The sequence below is a fragment of the Rattus norvegicus genome, chromosome 17, assembly GCF_021556685.1.
Source record: "Rattus norvegicus strain SHRSP/BbbUtx chromosome 17, alternate assembly SHRSP_T2T, whole genome shotgun sequence".
NCBI classification, from domain to species: domain Eukaryota; kingdom Metazoa; phylum Chordata; class Mammalia; order Rodentia; family Muridae; genus Rattus; species Rattus norvegicus.
This window is the reverse complement of record NC_141550.1, coordinates 12,519,550-12,531,593: the sequence shown is the minus strand read 5'-3', so window position 1 is coordinate 12,531,593 and position 12,044 is coordinate 12,519,550. Positions and strand designations below refer to the sequence as shown.

Sequence of the window (12,044 nt, the reverse complement as noted above, 5' to 3'; positions counted from 1 at the left end):
CATACTCATACATCATACACATACACATCATACACATACACATCATATACATACACATACACATCATACACATACACATCATATACATACACATACACATCATACACATACATATCATATACATATACATACATATATACATACACATACCCATCATTTACATACACATACACATCATACACATATACATCATATACATACACACATATACATACACCTACACATCATTTACATACATATACACATCATATACCATACACATACAAATCATACACACATACACATACAAACCATACACATCATACACACACACCATATGCATATACCATATACATCATACATATACATCATACATATGCATTACATAATACACATCATACACATACATATATCTGAATACCATGCCCACATATGTGTACTCACACACTGCACACCCTCACGCCCGTTCCCATGCATATTGCACATAGACATCCTCAGACATGCACAATATGTTTGCATGGTCATATATTCATATTTCCTATACCATACACACACAGAATCACAGCATACATACACATGCCACTCCTAGTGTGACAGCCCTACTCCGTGTTCCCCTCCTCCAAGGCCTTCCCTCATCCCCTGCTTGCTGGTCAATAAGATGCCTCTTCCACCCTCAAAGAGGTAAGACAACACTAAGGTTGGACCACCAGTTTATCACCAGCATCTAGCAGGGCAGGCTGCTTCTTGCTTATGGCCCTACAACACCGAGTGGGCCACAGACCCAAGGACGGGATAACATTGCTGGGATCACTGGTCTCACACTTCTGCCACAGGACAAACTCATCCTGACCTGCCTACACATCCCTGTGCACATATCCACTGGGTGGCTTTACGTGTCATTCCTGATGGACAGTGGAAATAAAAGCTCCACAGGGTCCCACAGGTGACACCGCTCAGTGGGGCAGATGGTATTAAGGGTTTCTCCAGCCAGAGGACACGAGCATCCTGAATGTCCCAGAAAGTAATGTCCAAAGCTAACATCTCTGTAGTCCAGGTCTGGCCTAAGAGACTTGCTACAAAGATGAAGCCAGAAAGTATAAGTGCGAGTGCATTCTAGTGTGCATGTGTGCACGTCTTTCTGTGTGTGTGTGTGTGTGTGTGTGTGTGTAATATATATATATATATATATATATGTGAGTGCATTCTAGTGTGCATGTGTGCACGTTTTTGTGTGTGTGTGTGTAATATATATATGTGAGTGCATTCTAGTGTGCATGTGTGCATGTCTTTGTGTGTGATATATATATATGCATGTGTGTGTCTGTGTGTAACATATATATATATATATATATATATATATATATATATATAGCATTAAAATACTGCATTAAGACACTATTAATAGTAATCACTGAGGTCCATCTCCCCGACTGATTTCGTTCTGCGTATGACTGTCTTACTTCTTTGCCCTAGTCCCAGGGCTGATGTGGTTCAAGACCAGGCACACATGTCCAGTTACAGAGATAAGAGACACAGTAGAAAGCCACCTTTGGGACAGGTGCTCACCTGTGGTTTCTGGTCTACCTTCTATAACTCAACAGAGATGAGTTGAGTCGGTACTGAATTGCCATATCTCTTTCACAATGGTTTCTGAGGCTCTGTCCCTCGGTGGTGGTGGGAGGGAATTATACTCAAGGCAGAGGCAACACTGGGGCTACAAGAAAGAGGGTCAGACCCTCAGGAAGAGAGATCAGGTGATTCAAAGTACTGTTGGCTAGAATGTTCTACTCTGTGCCGTTCCCTGAGGCCCCACAATGAAGGGCATAAAAGTCAAGTTCAAGTAGCCAAGGTTGCCTGCCTGTCGAAGGGGCCTCTTATAGGAAGAGCCCTTGGTGGCCCTCATCTGGAGCCCTCCCCCCATGGCACCTGACTAGGGTCCTGGAGAAATGGATCACACAGTGCCTGGAGAAAGCATGCAGGGGTTCCAAAGTCCTGCCGTGTGCAAGAGGTTCAAGACCTCAAAAATCAAGTTCTTTACTCTCCAGCCCCCGAGACTTGCCAACTCCTGGGGGAATGCTCAGACTATGCCCCGAGCCGTACCCAGACACCTTGGCTGCTGGACTTTGTAAACTGAAGTTCTCTGTGCAGATCACACTCTAGAATCAATGGCTTTGGAGGATGGAAACATTGCATACTCTGAGTCAGATTGTCTCGGGCTCCCTTTAGTCTCTATATCAGGCTGTTACCTCTACCTCTGTGTCTGACCTGACATCAGAATGTTGGGTAAAAATCTGTGGAGGATGTTATTATCGGACCTCAGCTCCAACAGCCTGGAATCGTAAAAGGCACCAGGTTGCAGCTGAGACCAAAGTAGTAGAGTATTTTCCTTAACCCACCTACCGTGCTACCTGTGGTTCCCAGCAGTGCATTTGGTTAAAACGCTTTATTTGCAGTTTTTACCAGTGAGGTTTCCATGGGGAAGCCTGCCACCCAGGCCCCAGTCTCTTGTATTCAGCACAGAAGAAAACCATCCCCTTCAGGTTGAGAGCAGCATTCTTTGTGGACGCTTCCCTCCGTGATCTCCAGCCCCCCTTCCAGAAGCCATACTGTATCATGTCTAAAGTAAGAGCCTTCAGCCCCTTCACCCATGCCTTCGACACCTCTTCTTAAGAAGACAATCTTGGAGCAAAATTTAGAGTTACCATACCCTCTCCGAGGAACCAGGATGGGACACACAGAGTCCTCAGCTTCTCCTGGATCTGCTCCTCAAGGCTGGGCATGCCCAGAAGCCTGGAGAGACAGCGAGCGGCACAGAGAATGGCAGATGCAGGTACCTCATCAGCCATGCTGGCCTCTTGGCCCCAGGACTGCGCCAGGGCTGTGTTTAGCCACAGTGTTCCCATCAGCATCACTTCAGAGTACCCAAATCCAAGTGAGCACCCCGGAATAGCTCAGGGCTGGTCTCTTGGTGGCTCAAAGGTAAGAGGAGGAATAGGAATGGTCATTTCCTTCTCAGACTTCTCTAAAAGCACATGGCCACCTCAGATAAGGGCATTCGCATTACAGGCTCTCTGATGTCCAACATCTCAATTCATTCACTTAATTCCACACAGACTAGAATGCTGTAGGCCAGGCCTGCAACGGTAACCTGCTGTAGAGAGCAGCATCTAGACATACCAGAAGCATCCACCTTCGTCAGTCACTCTGAGAAATCAGAGGCACCCCAAGACTGTTTTGGGGTTCTTTCTCTTTTCATTGTTGTTAGTTTGAGGGTAGAGGATGTCTGTTTGCTTTGAGAAAGGGTCTCACTATATGGCCCAGGTGAGCTTTAAACTCACTGTAAATCCCAAGCGGTTTCTAACTTGCAATTTCCCCTGCCTCAGCCTCCCTGGTGGTGGGATCCTAGGAGTTCACTAGCACAGCAGGTCCAGGTCTGTCCATTCTCGACGGGTTTGGTTTGGTTTGGTTTTGGTCAAATCCTACAAAGTACTCATCCAGCTGCAGTGACACATCAAAGCCAGGCTTGGGGAAACCACCTGGGGCGAAGGCACTCCTCCCGCCGGTACAGTTTTTAAGTTTGCAAGCTGCAGCTCCAGTAGTTTCCTAGGATCCTGGACCACTGGGTAAGGTGACTGACTGTCTTGAGGTCATAAAACACTTCGCCTACGCTGAGTGTGAACAATTGAGATTCAAGTTTAAACAGGTCAAACTGCTGTAGAACTGCGTATTTATAAGGTGCTGCTCTGCAGGGGAAATTATTTAAAATCCCAGCCCCGGGCTTCTACCCTGCCGTTGGTTACTGAGTTCCTGGAAGAAAGACACACTCACAGCCTTTATATTCACAATAAGCCCTGAGCAGCACAAGAGCTGGACAGCCGCCCACCCTCCATGTTGTGAGCGTCTGCCTCCCTATCAATAATGTTACTACTTACTACTTACTATTCCTATCAATAATGTTATTACTTACTACTTACTATTCCTATCAATAATGTTACTACTTACTACTTACTATTCCTATCAATAATGTTATTACTTACTACTTACTATTCCTATCAATAATGTTATTACTTACTACTTACTATTCCTATCAATAATGTTATTACTTACTACTTACTATTCCTATCAATAATGTTATTACTTACTACTTACTATTCCTATCAATAATGTTATTACTTACTACTTACTATGCTCCATCTGGGCTGCTCTTAGCTCCAACTGGGCAGCCAGCCTGTGGGCAGCCCTCTCTTAACCTTTAAACCCTGGTGGCTTCTCCTTCCTCCTCTCCTGCACGATTGATCTTCTTCTCCAACCCCAAGCCCAGGAACCCTAAACCCCACCTCCGTCTCTTCTTCCCAGCTATTGCCACTTTTATTTACCAATCACAATTAACTAGAGACAGGGTCACGTAGCTAGTGTCTCTGTGTGGACTCTCTCCTCTTGTAGGGTGGAGTGGGGGACAAGGTTTTGGGGTACCCAAATTAGCGTTAGAATAGAAGTGGCATCAGGTCAACCCACTGCTCTACTCCACAGATGCCCGTGCTCTGGGCTGCGGCACTAACCCCACAGAGAATAACCATCTTCCAAGACAGACAGACAGACAGAGCAACACGGTGCTTCCGTGACAGGTCTGACACCTATGGATCTCAAATGACCCCTCTCCCATGGGTTGGGGCTAGGCACATGGCTCAGAGGGTAAAGCATTAGAGTTCAGATCTCCTACGCCCACATACATGTCTGCTGAGTGGAGCCTGCCTCTTATTCCAATAGTCAGGGGGCAAAGAGAGTGGATGCCGGGAGCAAGCTGGCTACACAGAACTGGGGAGGCCTTGGTTCCGATGAGAGACTGTTTCCCAATGAATAATGTGGAAAGGGATCCAGGAGAGACTCCCAGTAGCCCTCCTTGTTATTGAGCTTCTTGGGGTCTGCGGGGTGTATCATGGGTATCCTGTACTTTATGGCTAATGTCTACTTATCAGTGAGTACATACCATGCATGTATGTCCTTTTAGGTCTGGGTTACCTCACTCTGGATGACATTTTCTAGTTCCAGCATTTGCCTGCAAATTTCATGGTGTCCTTTTTAACAGCTAAGTAGTATTCCACTGTGTAGATGTACCATATTTTCTTTATCCATTCTTCAGTTGAGGGGCATCTAGGTTTCTAGTTTCTGTTTAGTATGAATAAAGCTGCTATGGATATAGGTATGCAGGTATCCTTGTGGTACAGTAACACATTATTTGGGTATATGCACAGGAGTGCTATAGCTGGGTCTTGAGATAGGACAATCCCCGATTTCCTGAGAAACTACCAAATTGATTTCCAGAGAGCTTGTACAAGTCTGCACTCCCACCAGCCATGGAGGAGTGTTCCCCTCCTCCACATCCTCACCAGCATGTGCTGTCAGTGGAGTGTTTTATTTGAGCCATTCTGATGGCTGTAAGGTGGAAATCTCAGTCATTTTGATTTGCATTTCCCTGATGACTAAGGACCTTGAACACCTCTTTAACTGTTTCTCGGCCGCAAGAGATTCCTCTGTTGGGAATTCCGTTTATGGCTCCTTCTGCCACAGGACCTTGCCATGTGTGTGCCCCAAATGACAGGGCCAACCAATCTCTCATGGACCAAAACCAGCAAAATGAAGCCCAGAGAAAACCTCCCTCTTTCTTCTGTCTAAGCTTCTTTCTCTCTGATGTTTTTACAGTAATGCAACGAGGACTGAGCGTCTGAAGTCCCTCAGCTGATGCACAGTGGAGTCAAGCCTGCGTCATGAGGCCTGAGCCTGCTCCACACAGCCAGAGCCTGCTCCACACCACAGCCCCGGGCTGTACCAGCACCCGAAGTTTTCACTTTCTGTGCCATGAAGATCAAGCACTGATAAGAGTGACTGCAGAAGGGAAACCAATTTGGTTTCCTCTCCTTTCAACTTCAAATTCATCTACGGAAGGAAACGGCCCTACCAGCTTTCTTTTTAACCCGGCGCCAGACTTAAATTTCATTCTTGAGTCTCCAGCTTTCTGAGCTGGAGTTATCAGAGAGTCGGGGGGGCGGTGTGTGTGTGACTTGTCCCTCCCAGTACCTGGGGTCTCCTCATAGCAGCTTTGCTGTCTTTTTGTCCCAGCACCACCAGCAGAAGCAGAGTCTGTGATGCAAGTGTGAGAGTCAGTCACAGCCGAGCTGTGAAGCTGCCAGTACTGGGCCGGGGCTCTCTGCTTCTCAGCCTTCTTCTGCTGGAGGCTTAATTAAGGTCACCCGAGTGTGTGTCCATGCTGTGACTCCCAGCCCTGGGATGCTTGCTTTAGTCAGTTACTCCCAGCCTTGGATTTCACATCTCTGTTAGATTTCTATCATTGTAATAAAATAACCAGATAAATTGGAAGATTCCAGTCTGTGGTCACTTATGCCCTGCTGCTTTGGACCATAATAGTAGGCGGATTCACAGTGCAAGAAAATGTCAGAGCCGAACCACTCACCTCGTGGTCATGGAACAAAGAGAAGTAGAGGACTGGCTGGAGTGCTACTATTCTCTTTGAAAATCGGCTCTTAATGTCCTAAAGACCCACACTAGGCTTTGAGAACCAAGCCTTCAACACACAGGTCTTTGGGGATATCCCGGAGAGCATGGTAGAACACCCCACTTGAGAAGTTCAAGGGTATTTGCCCATGTTTAATAATTCTCAGCCCAGCTCTCACTTGGTTCAGCAGCTGGAAGCCAGTTCAGCTAGAAGATGTTAGATAATACAGAAATATAAAACCCCACTGGGTAGAACTAAGACCAGACATGGGGCAGGACCAAGTTATAGATTTGGCTTTCCTCTCTAGAACCTGAAGAACAGCCATGTTCTGGATTTCCAGAAGGACAGACATCCATCTTAGAAAGAGTGTATGACAGGCCAGGGACAGCTACATGCAGGGAGCTACACACAGTTTCCTGGATCAGGTGAAGTGCTCGCTGAAAGGTATCACCACTGTCTATCGAAGATACTCTCTACCCTGGTGATGTCCCCAATAGAATCTTCTCAAAGCTGTGACTGTCATCTGTATGTGACCTCTTGCCTTGCCTCCACCACAGTTCTATGACGGCAGGGCCTTCTCCTCGCTGTACCCCAGGACTTTGTGAGCCCCCCCCCACCGTGATGAAAAAAATAAGTGTTCAATTTGGAGTCAATGAGGCTTGAGGCTGTGGTTTAGGACACTTTTCTAAAAGCAAACAGACAGAGTCCTTATGAAACAGGAAATGGAAGGAAAAGAGTGTCTTTATCCACAGACAGAGAGACCTTACAGAGAGAAAATCTGGATTAGCATACAAAAGAATCCGGCAGAGCTGGTACACAAAGGCTGACCAGAACTGCAGGGCACTGGACACTGAAGACAGGTTTTCACACTGAAACAGGATGGCTCAAATAGCAGCGTGAAGGTTTAAAACTCATCCATGAAGGTCAGTTGTAGACACTGGAGTTTGCCGCTGTAGGACATAGAGGGTGCGAGTCCTGTGGCACTCTGACATAGAAGTTAGAAGACAGAAACTGTGTAAGTACCAAACACTAATGAAACAGGTCAATGGATTACACTGTGAAAGAGACTGGGCCACAACAGTAGTGGGGGAGGGGGGAAGGGGAGAGGGAAGGGGGAAGGGGAAGTAGAGGAGTGGAACTTCCCCATCTGACTAAAGTGCTTATCAGATCAAGATCGCTATAAATGAAGGAGGCTGCGAAGAAAATAGATGTAGTAGATACACAACAGAGAGCGAGAGGGTGAATCAGAGTATCATTTCAAAACAAATCATTCAATCACAAAGAGGGAAGGAGTAGGAAGGAGAGAGAGGGAGAGGGAGGCAGGGATTGAGTTCAACTAATAAAACTCCCACAATAAGCCTCTCACCTATCTGTGATTACTTGAAATGTAAGTAGGTTAAAATTGAAGTAAAACACACACACACACACACACACACACACACACACACACACACACACACACACACAGAATGGAAACTGTAAGGATGACTCAGCAGCCAAAGGCTGGGTCTCATAAGTATGAAGTCTGAAGACTTCTGGCTCTCTAGAACCCACTGTAAACCAGGCCTGTGACCCCTGCCCTCAAGAAGCAGGGACAGGCCATCCCCAGGGTGAGCTGGCTTGCTAGACTCACTTGAATTGATGAGGTCCAGGTCCAGCAGGAGACACAGATCAGTAAATAACACGGAGAGGATTGGCTCTGACTCTCCATGGGCTTATGCACCCATAAGTATGTGCAGCTGTACACACATGTACCCACATACATGTGAACATAAACATATACATGCACACCACACACATGTACACATGCAAAAAAAAAAAGAGCCATAGAATAGTTAAGTGGATACTTTAATAAAATACCCAGTTATGCATCCTTTAAAGTAACTAATTTCCGTGTAAGTGCATGTTTGTGCACAAAGCCAGAGGGCGGAAAGGATGCTCCGTGCAAACAGGAGCTCAAAAGAAACAGGTCGCCGGTCACAAAAGAGGCTTTATGTCCAAACTGTCACAGGAGACACGCTTCTGCTGCTGCTACTCAAAGGGCCTATAAATCCAGAAGCCCTAAGAGGTATTTACATAAACATAAACTCATGGGGAGCAAATATGGAGAGACCTAGGGAGTCGCAGCACCGCAAGGCTAGGGGAAGATCTCAGTACTCCAAAGCCCATAACAAACAACGCATGCGTGCCAAGAGCCAATATGGAAACAGCTGACTTAAACAATGCGGTAATCCACGTGGTCCGAGCGGGCAGGATGCGATATTCTACCCTCAGCAACAGGGCACACTTTCCTCCCGAGCTTAGATAGATCGTATCTCCTGTGTGTCAGGAAAAAGGAAGAAACTTAACAGCCTGCGAGGGACTCACCTTCGAACTTTGTGAGATCGCTAAGGAAGGGGAACTAAAAAAAAAAAAAAAACCAGCGTGAGAAGGAAGTGGGGAAATTTACACACGTGGAAATCAAACAATGTACTCTTGAAACAGACCTGGATGAAAAAAAAAAAAATAAAAGCTAACGGCATATTAGGAAAAAGGCCCAAGACAAAAAAAAAGAAGGCAAACAACACACAAAAACTTGGCGTGAGGCATAAACAATTCTCTGAGGAACTCGTGGTCCTGACTGCGTACCCAGGGAGCCAGCTCGCATTAACTGCCCAACTCTGGCCACCGAAAACCAGACGGGGGTAAAAACAACACAGTAAGCCAGACAAAGGAAACAATGAAGATCAGAGCGGGGTGAACAAAACAGGAAGTAGGAAATCAGAAAATAACCAGGAAACTATGAATTGGCATTTTATAAACAAACAAACAAACAAACAACTGGAAAATTCTCATTAACCTAAATAGGAAAATAATTGAGAAAACACAAATAAAGTTAGAAATTAAAAAAAAAAAAAAACAACAACAACAGCAACAGCACTTGTTTCAATGCCACAAGGTAAAAGCGGGTCATAAGATACACACCAGCAAACTGAGTAACGGCAAAAACAGACAAGCCCTCCAGAACCCTAACCCCTAAAGGCAATGAAGACCGTAAGGACCAGAGCAAGGTTGAGACAAGATGGTGCCAGTGTGGACTCCCAGAATGGCTAAGTTATGATGGCCATTATGAGATGTCACAGAACCGCAAGTAAGCATTAACGTACCACTTGTCGTGCGTCCAGTCTGGCAAGAAAGTCACTTCTGTGTGACTCTCTACAAAACGCCTTTGGGACCATGGGCACATGGTCTTGTTCCAAATTAATAGTGTTGCAGATGCCCAAGCCTCTGAACCTCTTTAATCTCCCTGCTCCTCAATCCTCTGTCTCTGGTCCCTGTGCTCAATCACCTCCAACTCTAAGAAGGGATCATTAATGTGTGTAAAAATCAAATGGGCCAGCAATCGATAAAACTCTCCACAGAAAAAGCTCAAGACTGTACCAGATGGCTTTGCTGGCCCACAACTCTCTCAAGATTTAAAGACTATTCCCCAAAAGATAGAAGATGGAAGGACATTTTCTGACTCGCAAGGCCATAATTTCTTTGCTTCCAAAGCCAGAAAGAAACATAGGAGAGGCAAGCCTTGTAATTTTATGATCATTGCTAATGAGATGTTGCAAACGCCCTTTTCTCCCAAGATGGGAGGAAAATCTTACCTTGTTTTGAACATTACACAAGACATCACAAGGCACCCCACAAAAAAATGAACAAGTCTATGTGTCAAATAAAAATTCAAATCATTTTTTTACAAGCACTAGCAAACTGAATTTGTTAACACATTAGAAGAACCGTACCTTATGATCAAGTGGATTCATCCTTCAGGGCCACAGGGAGAGAATTATGAAAATCCCATGGTCTATAGATATAGGAAATATATTTGAAAAATCCAATCAAGTTCTCACTGAAAACTCTCAGCTGTCCAGGCACAACCCAATAAAGGCACATGTAGAAAGCAGATAGCCACTGTTCCGTTCAGTGATGAAACACTGAAGAGAGACGCAGCGTCCTTATTCATGGACTGGCCAGTCAGGAAAGACAAGAAAATGCCTTACAGATTGGAGAAAGAAAGACAATAACACCTTATGAGGATGACATACTCTCACAAATCAATGGCCCTAAAACCACAGAGAGGGCCATTCGAGGAGCTCTGCTGCAGCCGCCAACTGTGTGTGTGTGTGTATCTATCTGTAAGCTGACTACTATTTTACCCACTGGCCTTTCTGTTGCCTTCTTGTTTGGTGGGGCCCCGTGAGATTTCTCCCATCTACACTGGCATGTCAACTGGTGTGGTCCTTGGTCAGATCTTGCTTGATTAGCCAATCGTTGAGATTTCTTTGGTGTATGTTCCCTGTCATATCTAGAAGAAACAATCTCACAACGGGCTTCCCGGTCCTCTGGCTCCCTATGCTCTGGATACCTCATCTTTGAAGACGTCCCCTGAGCCTTAGATGGAGGGGTTCTGGTGTAGATGTATCAATTAGGGATAGATACCCATGATAAGCTGTTTTCTGTATATTTCCGGTTAAGGCTTTCTGTGATGGTCTCTGTCTGCTTCGTAAAGAGACTTCTTTGATGAAGGGTTAGTGCTGTTTCTCTGTGGGTACAAGGATGTGTGTTTAGAATGTCGTTAGGAAGTATGCTGGTTTAGTTAAGTGGCAGTAGTATGATCTCCTCAGAGATCTGTGACCTCACTAGCTATGGGTAATTGATTAGGTTTCTAATACTGAGTATGATTTCCCTCCAGTTGAGCCGGCCTTCTGTCCAATTAGGCAGCTGTTGGTTACCACCACATTGTGAGCAAGTCTATGTTTCAAATAAAAATTTAAATCATTTTTTACAAGCACTAGCAAACTGAATTCGTTAACACATTAGAAGAACTGTACCTTATGATCAAGTGGATTCATCCTTCAGGGCCACAGGGAGAGAATTATGAAAATTCTCCTCTATTGCACTGGTCATTGTTGGGGTTCGTAGGCATCACAGCCGGGTTGGGCTATTGATTACTTTCCTCCCTTGTTAACCAGGACAGCATCTTCCGGTAACTAAGGCTCAGGAAAGAGGTATTCAGGTTGATCCTTTGATTCCCATGTCCAAAATTCATGTTGTCTTCAGAAATAGGGACGTCCGTTCGAGTTTTGGGAGGCAACCAAGAGGAACAGCAACTGCCTAGAGTGCTTTGAGAGTCTCTCGGAGACTCAACAACTCCACAGCCAACAGCTCAAAAGGCTTTCCATACATACCTGGGTGTTAGTCTTTGGACTACAAGGTGGTTATCATATACTTTGCATATGTCCAGGTCGAAGCCTCCCCCTCATCCCGGTGTTCGAGAGCAGAGTCCCTCACATAAGCTGCATCAACAGCCTTAGCTAGCATCTGCCGACACTTTCGTTTTTTTCTTCCTCCGTGGAGATCGCAGCACTAAGAGAAAAGATGGACAGTAGACAGATTTCTCTCTGCTTTAAGATGGTCAGTCTCTTAACTAAGGGGAGGGAGGGGAGTACTAAGGTGCAACTTGACATGACATGAAGCTAAAAGGTGGGACGGCAAAGACATAAATTGTTTTTTTTAGACTAAA

The 12,044-nt window shown here is 45.5% G+C and overlaps 1 long non-coding RNA gene across 1 annotated transcript; it reads right to left on the bottom strand.

Annotated features, from left to right (window-relative positions):
• Positions 1–8,322: 8,322 nt before the first annotated feature.
• Positions 8,323–10,516, bottom strand: LOC108348512 (uncharacterized). The gene is made up of 2 exons (XR_015641084.1): positions 10,264–10,516; positions 8,323–8,808 (listed from the first exon to the last, which is right to left on the bottom strand). It is a non-coding gene; the product is annotated as an uncharacterized LOC108348512 (long non-coding RNA).
• Positions 10,517–12,044: the final 1,528 nt, after the last annotated feature.